Raw genomic sequence first — 7,167 nt, 5'->3', positions numbered from 1 at the left:
ATTTTCATTTTTTAAAACTCATTTCATATCCATTCAATGGTCCTGATCATAGTTTATATTTGGAACGGATGTCACTGAGGATATCCCTCATGATTATCATGTTATCCAGGTGCTTGTGCTTGTTCAATTGTTCAATTACAGGTATTTTTTTTGAATTATCTTTAAACAATTTGAGATCATTTTACATACCGTTATAATTATGCACTTGCCGATGACTTTTCATGTTGTATACACATTGTACATAGGTGTATTCCTCTTGAATTAGGGCCTACTTATTCTAGTAGGCCTTCATGTCAGTTTATGGTACTAAATAGGATGGTAATTGATGGTTATTTATGTGCGAAACAGTAAAACTGTGAAATTCGTCTATCATCTGTGCACATACAGCTAGAATTACATTGTATCATTTTGTTATACAATATTCTTGTTCCCTGGACAACTTGCTAAATATTCTAGCATAGGGGGCCTACAGTCTACGACAGGACAATACTGTAAAGTTTACGACACGACATACTGTGAATTCTTTTTTTATTTATACAGCAATAATTTATCATTATATTCAGGAATTATGTCCTTTAAACAGCTTCCCTATTAAGTTTATATACCTGTGTGCTTGTGTCTATTTGAATGTGTAAAAATGATTGATTGTTGGCTTTGTTCAACATGGATGGAATGAATGAATGTCCCTCCCCCAACCTACACCCTTTCTCTCTCCCTCTCTCTCTCTCTCTCTCTTAAAAAAAAAGAAAAAAGGTCAAGCAACACAGTGCCTTGCGCCTTTGGGACGCCTGCGCGCGCTAACCCCAAAGCGCACACGCTAAAACCATAAGCGCACTGTACGCTGGGTAACGACATGGCGTTCAATTTATGAGTTGGCCAGACTCTCTTAAAGGGACTGGGGAGGAGTGTTGGAACCCAAAATGCAAAAGTGCTATTTCATGAAGTGAAACAGGCAAAAACAAGGACCAATGTCTATGAAAGGACTAAGCAATGAAAAAGAATCGATGAAAAATACGGCATTATGAAGATATCTATGATTTTTTGAAGAGCGTTACATGTAACGCTTGTCAAAATCACGGGGGGTCGGCTTAGAGGCTCTCCGTTCAAGTGTTGTTTTTGCCTCCCTCTTTTGTCCGATTTTGGCACAGCGTTAATGTATTGCCTTCTCCTCGGCGAAAAGCAAGCCCAAGATATCGCCCCTATTGCGAGGCGAAACCCGGGTGCCTGTTCACTGGCTAGCGAGCGTTATCGGTGCATTTCCCGGGATCCGCCCGGCAGCTTGTAGCTGGCACGGGTCCGCTTGAACTCTGATCTGCTGGCTGCGTATAAATACCATCCACACTAACAATGGAGCCGCAGGTGGAGAGCGAGAGATCTGTCTCCAAGAAGAGGAAGACCGTGAAAACCAGTGACAGAGTATGGAGATGGTGACAGAAAAATAAAATGTAGAGTCCCAATTCCCCTCAAGACACTAGAAGATAAGGGGCTGAACAACAGAGATGTCATTTCACTTCGGCTGGATCGGTAATAAATTTGTGAAACTCGGAAGACCTCATAGATCTAGTCATAGTCATAGGGCCTACTAGTTCAGTGTGAGTAGGACCTATAACAACTGTTAGTACAGTGTTTAGTGTTGTTAGTGTAACATTAATTGATAGAGATGTCACTTAGAGGATCTACACACACTATTGGCCTACTATTTAGTAATACTGATAGTAGGCCTAGCTAGATTAGTAATTTTGTTAGGTGTCCTATGCCACACCCTAACATTTTTCTATTAAACTAAAAGATATACTTAACAGAAGTTATAGGCCTATCAGAGTTTGCCTGAGAATTTTAATACTCACATATGTGGAGAAAGGCTACATGCAGATTCACAAAAAGGTGTATTCAGAATGCGATTGAGGTATGGTAGGTATCTTAGACCTATGTATTTTGAGACCCATAATTTAATGACATGAAAGTAGAATAGGGCAACATAATCCAGAATACGGTAAAATAGGAATTCGCGTATTATCTACATGCAAAACACTTTATTAGCGTGCCATTTCTTAATGTGAACAGCGATTTATGTGTAATTAATAGAGAAGCACATTTCAAAAAGGAGAAATGTTGAGCCAAATTTGGGATGTCATTCATAGGCAAAAAAATTTCCAGTTATGGTAACTATACACAGCCCAGTCGCTGTACGTACGTAGCGACAGGATTCGCACAGTGTACTTACAGCGTGTGGTCGGGCTACAGCTATAATGGCAGAGAAAAAGGGCCTCGGACTAGGAGTGGTAGACGCTGTAAGTACGGTACGCTGTGCGAACCCTGTCGCTATGTACCTACGTACAGCAACTGGGCTGTGTATAGTTACCATAAGTTAACATGGAAATTTTTTTGCCTATGAATGACATCCCAAATTTGGCTCAACATTTCTCCTTTTTGAAATGTGCTTCTCTATTACACATAAATCGCTGTTCACAGTAAGAAATGGCACGCTATTTGTGTTTTGCATGTAAATACGCGAATTCCTATTTTACCGTATTCTGGATTATGTTGCCCTATTCTACCTTCATGTCAAATTATGGGTCTCAAAATGTCGAAATAAGAAAGTTACGACACTCATCAGAACTGACGTTTGTTACAAATTGGCGATAGGTGAGAAATCCAATTTTACGAAACGACACTGAATGAATGAAAGTGTCAGCGAATCTGGTAACTCTCGGTTTTTACAAAATACTTTGTGGAGACTCAACTGTGTATATGTTGTCATCACAGCTATGATCGGACCAAAAACGTGAATTCACATGTTTGGTAAGGTACCAGTACCTTGTTATTGTCTCCGGTACACATGGCATTGCAAAAATGTTGATTGAAGTGTATCTATTGTGCGTACATACATAAGTGGCTAATGGCGTATATGCATTGTTGTAGCGCAGTTCACTCAGTCTCTATAGTGTAGTGGTTAATGGTGTATGCTTTGTAGCACAGTAGGTGCTAATTGTTGAGAAAGGTCTGTCAGATATTATTGTGGGTATCTTTTGTAGAGCAACAGCCAGCATCGCATTCAAGGACCATCCTGACTAGGCAGCTCAGTGAAGCCAGTGACAGCCCCTCTGGTCAGTTGAGACCAGCCCTCCCAGCTACCCAGCTTGATGAAGCCAGTGAAATTCCCTCTCGTCAGTTTTGACCAGCTACCCAGCTCGGTGAAGCCAGTGACATCCCCTCTCATCAATTGAGACCAGCCCTCCTAGCTAACCAGCTTGATGAAGCCAGTGACATTCCCTCTCGTCAGTTTCGACCAGCTAGCCTATACCCGGCTTGGTGAAGCCAGTGATGTCCCCTCTCATCAGTCGAGACCAGCCCTCCCAGCTTGATGAAGCCAATGACATCCCCTCTTGCCCATTGAGACCAGCCCTTCCGTTGGTACAAAAGGTTTGTACAAACTAACTTTAATTACCTGGTACTATTTTAATACACCTAGATCCAACAACTGTTTTGAACCTGCAAATGAAAGTTAATGTTGATATTTAGTACACAAAACATCAATAAATTGAATAGATAACTCTGTGTTCTCAAACGATGCTGTTCTTATTCTTGCTGTAATTTAACTTATAACATTTTTTTTTAAAACCCAAAGCTGTGGTAGTGGTTAATAAGATTATGGTTGTCTTGATCATTACTTTTAGGGTTACAAGTTACATAGTTGTACATTGCAGCCACATATAGGCCTACTATATGATTGTATGTGGAATTATACAGACCCCCAAATCCCTTGCATGTGGCTGGATTGAAAGACATCATAGGCCCGATATGAGGTTGTATACACAACATATAAATAAATAGGGCCTACTTTGTAGATGGGTAATTCCATGAAGTTGGGGCACTGTCCATGTATGTAGCATCGTGATATTGACAAAATACATGTCAGCATAACTCAATATCAATTATGCTATACATTTATTGTTTGTAGGCTTTACATTTGCATTGAGGCCACACATTTTCCTGGAAATTTTTTGCCATTCAGACTCAATTTTAATGAAGTTATTAAACAATATGTAACACTGTGTCCTGGAGCATCGTGACGTGTCCACGTAGCATCGTGATATTTTAAAATTTGGTCCAAAGAGACAAATTATGGCAATGAGCTTGACCAAAATTTGATGCAATATGCATATTTACAAGGTATGAATAAGATAGCTAAATATCTCAAATTTCCTGTACACAGTTTCAATTTTAAAAGAAAATTACAAAATGTATCACGATGCTATGCGGTGTCCTTTTTTGTGTAAAACTGTGGAAAGGAGAGTTAAGATATTTAGCTATCTGACTAATCTAGTAATTATGCATATTATATCAAATTTTGGTCAAGCTAATTGCCTTAATTTGTCTTTTAGGACCAAATGTTTACTATCACGATGCTACATGGACACGTCACGATGCTACAGGACACCATTACATATCGTTTTAATAATTTCATCAAAATTGAGTCGGAATGGCACAAAATTTCCAGGAAATGTATGGTCTCAATACAACTGCAAAGCCTATAAACAATACATGTATAGCATAATTAGTATTGAGTTATGCTAAAATGTCACACTTCGTGCCCCAACTTCACAGAATTACCCAGATGCACAATGAGAGGCTGAGGTCATCCCGACGTCATGTGCAGTGTCAACTCATCAAAAATTTGGCTAGGGTCTCTGTAGGTCTTATTTTCCTTTTTGCTATTTAAGTTCTACAGTAGACAGTCTATTTCTAAACATATTTCATGGAGTTTTCTCTGTTGCATGTATGTGAGCACTACAAGATAAAGCTACCTGGTAGACTCTACACTGAAATACATGGGATAGCAAGTTCTGTGACTAAATTTACAGATTGGTGAAGAACTAACGGGACTATCCTAATTGTAAGTCCGTGTTAATGCCTTTCATTGTGTCTGATATACAGATGAACTCCAGTCCAGATGCCCCTGTGAAATGGAAAAAGGACAAGTTCATGAATGCCGTTGCCTTCTCCAATTAGTTGTGGAGGAAAATGCTACTCTGAGGAAAGGACTTGGGTCAAATTGAAGTGGATCAAAACCTGGTGAGAGTGCTGACAGATATTGATTTTATCAGAGCCTGGGCAGATGTAAGGAGATAACAGGTTACTGTAAAAGTGGATATTTTAGCGCGACTAATTTTTTGCGGTCGGCGGGGTAAGAAGAGCTTCGCATGTTTATAGTTCCGCGGAATCAAGACATCAACTACTTGAACAAATGGCGAGCAAAAATATTCGCATGCTTTTATTTTCGCGCTAGTTTCGGCTTACGCGAAATGCGTGAAAATTTCAACCAACACCGCAAGAAATTTCCACTTTTACAGTAGATGATGAAGACGTCCCTTTGGCATGCATATTAGGGAATTTTTATGTAAATATCATAAATAAAATGAACTATTTTCATTGGACTTTCAGCATATAACATAATTGCTTTCATCAGTACTAAACTTGTCATTGCTTGAATGATAGTCTTTAAAGAGAATATTTACTATGTGTATTACTGAATAGTTAATTGAGTCTATATGAGTAGTAAAATAATTTTTCATTGTAAATGTGTAGTAGTTACTTTATTACCAACATTCAGTCATTAGATGAGAGATGAATAGAATGTGCTTGTTGGCCTCTATTGCAGTGGAACAGCTAGCATCACATCCAAGTGCCATCACAGATATCCAGGTTGTTGAAGCCAGTGACACCCCCTCTCGCCAAATAAGACTGCCTCTTCTAGGCTACGCAGCTCGGTGAGACCTGTGACATCCATCTCGCCAGTGGAAACCAGCCCTCTCTGCCACCAAGCTCAGTGAATCCAGTGACATCCCCTCTCATCAATCAGAACCAGCCCTCCCAACTACTTAGCTCCATGAAGCCAGTGACATCCCCTCTCATGTTCTTCTTTGTGGCTGGCAAATGTTTGAAAACTGAACTTGGATGACTTCAATATCATAATTATGTTGAGTGCATCCAAGTGATGGCAATGATAATAGCTCTGACACCAGTTCTTCCTGTAGGCCTACTGTCAATTTATGCCTTCATTGTGTATTATAGCAAAAGACATGTTAGTAATGAAAAAGCTGCACCTTTGTACCAGGATTGTTGGGGATTCTGATAAATGCACATTGAACATGAATAACATCAATTCCAATCATAGACTACATTCATGTGATGGCAGTGATAACTGATATGACACTACATTTATATCTCTGAACTCTCTATTTCTGTCTTTCCTGTGAGGTAACAACAAACATGTTAGTACTCAAATGTGTGAATCAGAATGAAACAGTGAATTGATTGCCTGGAAAATTTGTTCTTGCCCCATGTAGCAAGTAGGGAAAATAAATCCTGTAAACTCCTAAACTGCATGTGCGTTAAACTGTTACAGGAAACTGAAAAATATCCAGGCACAAAGTGTTTTGTCCTTTTTTAGCTCACCTGAGCCGAAGGCTCAAGTGAGCTATTGCGATCGCTCTTCGTCCGGCGTCCGTCGTGCGTCGTCCGTCGTCCGTCGTGCGTAAACTTTTTACATTTTCATCTTCTTCTCGAGAACCCCATGACCGATTTTCACCAAACTTGGCAGGTAGCATCCCTAGGGGGATAGGATCTCAATTTGTTCAAATGGGCACCATGGCCCACCTGGGGGGCCCCAGGGGGGCCCAAACACCCTAAAATTAAGGAATCTTTAAAAATCTTCTTCTCTAGAACCAGAAGTGATAGGGCTTAATTGATACTATGAGTAAGTACATTGATGACTGTAGTTTCAAGTTTGTTCATGGGGGAATCAGGGGTGCCCCCCTTGGGACCCAGGGGATGGGGGTGGGGAGGAGTCCTAATGGGGCCTAAATTGTACATTTTCATCTTCTTCTCGAGAACCCCATGACCGATTTTCACCAAACTTGGCAGGTAGCATCCCTAGGGGGATAGGATCTCAATTTGTTCAAATGGGCACCATGGCCCACCTGGGGGGCCCCAGGGGGGCCCAAACACCCTAAAATTAAGGAATCTTTAAAAATCTTCTTCTCTAGAACCAGAAGTGATAGGGCTTAATTGATACTATGAGTAAGTACATTGATGACTGTAGTTTCAAGTTTGTTCATGGGGGAATCAGGGGTGCCCCCCTTGGGACCCAGGGGATGGGGGTGG

At 40.4% G+C, this 7,167-nt stretch overlaps 1 long non-coding RNA gene across 1 annotated transcript; it reads left to right on the top strand.

Annotated features, from left to right (window-relative positions):
- Positions 1-933: 933 nt before the first annotated feature.
- LOC139723773 (uncharacterized) lies at positions 934-6,825 on the top strand. Its single transcript, XR_011710380.1, has 4 exons — positions 934-1,524; positions 3,036-3,423; positions 4,939-5,076; positions 5,663-6,825. It is a non-coding gene; the product is annotated as an uncharacterized lncRNA (long non-coding RNA).
- Positions 6,826-7,167: the final 342 nt, after the last annotated feature.

This window comes from Diadema antillarum, unplaced genomic scaffold (genome assembly GCF_040938485.1).
Source record: "Diadema antillarum isolate AM-2024a unplaced genomic scaffold, OU_Dant_1.0 scf00000199, whole genome shotgun sequence".
Taxonomy (NCBI): domain Eukaryota; kingdom Metazoa; phylum Echinodermata; class Echinoidea; order Diadematoida; family Diadematidae; genus Diadema; species Diadema antillarum.
Note: the sequence above shows the minus strand (reverse complement) of the source record. Positions and strands in the feature narration are given on the sequence as shown.